The 2,187-nt window shown below is 48.7% G+C and overlaps 1 protein-coding gene across 1 annotated transcript in view; it reads left to right on the plus strand.

The window, feature by feature from the left end:
- The window catches only part of Tectb (tectorin beta), a 16,580-nt gene that overhangs the window by 3,931 nt on the left and 10,462 nt on the right, over positions 1 to 2,187 (plus strand). The window lies entirely within an intron of this gene.

The raw sequence follows: 2,187 nt of genomic DNA on the forward strand, positions 1-2,187 counted from the left end.
CGGCAGAGCCCCATTCGGGAACTGCGATGGCGGCAGAGCCCCATTCCGGAACTCCGATGGCGGCAGAGCCTCATACCGGAACTGCGGTGGCGGCAGAGCCCCATTCCGGAACTCCGATGGTGGCATATGGCCTTAGCTTGACTTTAAAGCTCAGGTGCAACGGAAGGTCCACTTTACAGGCCAATAGATGGCTAAATGGCACAGATGTGGCTGACCTCCCCACTTCACTGGTACCAAAATGAAGGCAGGGTCACTGGACAGACAATAGAACACAAGTGTCTGACTCTTAAGCAAGATTAGTATCTATCTCTTTCCTCTCTAGAGATTTATTTGCCATTAGGATCTCAAAAACATTAGCCAAGAGCATTGCACTCCCTGACCAGGCCAGAGCCAAAAACAAGGCTTAGGGCTAGCCTCCACTGTTTAGTTCTTCCACCCCATAAGCCTTCCAGTAAGATCCCCTGGCTGTTCTAATTGGATCTGCTGCCTGTATTGCCGTGGAAAGTTAAAGGCACACTCTGGCCTCTCTCAAAATTAAGTGCTGCAGAGAAACTAAATACGCACTGGCCCTTAGCCCGGCTGCTCTCCCAGTAGAGAAGGCGCTTTGCTCTCAAGCTGCAGCCTCTGAGGACACAGGCACACAGAGGGCACGCTGGCCCTGCTGGCTAGAGGAAGACATAGGCAGAGACACAAACGTTTGTGTCGAGCGTTGGAAGTGTCCTTAGAGGGCAGCTCATCTGACCCGTTTCCAAGAGCAAACACCGCCCCGTCTGAAACCTGTCAAACACTGAACATTCTTCACCTATGCCCCTGCAGCTTTTAGCCCCTGAGCTCATGGGTGAGTTCTGGCAGGATCCTCAACAGCCTAGTCTGCCTTGCAGATGAGGACATGAAATCCAAAAGAAGGAAGGTGTTTGCCCAAGACCACACAGGGGCCTTGAAGAAGCCTCTGGTGAGAACAGAAAGTCCCCAGCTGAGGTGCTGTCCACAAAGGGTGAGAGGGAGAGAGAACCCCATGGCCCTTCACCCACAAAGCCCTTGTGTAAGGCAGGGTTCAATTTTTAAATCTTTTTTAAGATTATTGTTAAAGAAGGATCTCTAAGATGTATATGCTTCAAGATTCCTTAAAATCCAGACTAGCCCTGGCTTCATATCATCTGTGGCTGATGCAGAGACAGAAATACCTTGTCAGTGCCCAGGGATCAATGCACCGTAAACCAGCAGGGGTGATGGAATGGCTGTGAATGGCTTCCCACATGGGACTACAGTCTTTGCTATGAAGGCCTGCCTAGAAGCTCGTAGCTGGTATTCTAATGGGATAGGCTGGAGATTTGATCCTATGACGTTTACAATAGTTGGCGATAGAGGGCAAGGTTTTTAAACTCATCTCTCACCATCAACCACACAGGGTGGAGTTTCAGACATAGACATAACCTCAGAAGTAGAAGGAACATATTCCCTCAGCCAACCAATCCATCTTCACCAGCCATCTCTGGAGATGCAGAAATAGATGGACAAATTACTTCCCAAATTTTCTAGATATGAAGCCAAGGTGTCTCCCAAACCCTCCTGTCAAAGTCCCTCCAGAACGAATGGACTTTAGCAAAGAGCAGCTTCCGCTGTCCAGACACTTTTGTTCTGGTTTAGATTCTGCTGTGGGCTCAGTTCCCTATGCCTAACCATGTTTTTTTTCCCCCATTTTGAAGGCATTCTTGGGTGTTTCTAAAGCAACAGCTGCCCCCCCTTGCATATATTTCCATCTGATTACCAGAAACAGAGCCATGCCCTTCATAGCACAAAGAAACCAACACACTGCTAATGGCTTAGGATTCTCGGAAATCCAGAGCCTGGGCCCAGATACACTCCTCCTGCTCTGCATAAGTCCTCCCTTCTCTCTCCATCCCTTCCCGCTCGCTTTGGCCAAGGACCCATAGTTGATATTCCCAGGGCAAAGTTATGACTCTCATTCGAAGACAAAGGAAGGTTGTCGGTTTACAGATAAAGCCTGGGACTGTGGGTTCAAAAGAAAATGGGCCATGCTACAAAGCCTGGTTTGCTATTTACTAGTTAGACTACTTTGGAAAAGTTAGGGAGTCTCCTTGCACCTCCCTCTCTGCAGCCATAAACTAAGAACTTAGTGACATGGATCCCTTAGATTTTAGGAGACTCGGTGAAACTCTGTTTAAG

Source organism: Microtus ochrogaster, chromosome 8, assembly GCF_000317375.1.
Source record: "Microtus ochrogaster isolate Prairie Vole_2 chromosome 8, MicOch1.0, whole genome shotgun sequence".
Classification (NCBI taxonomy): Eukaryota; Metazoa; Chordata; class Mammalia; order Rodentia; family Cricetidae; genus Microtus; species Microtus ochrogaster.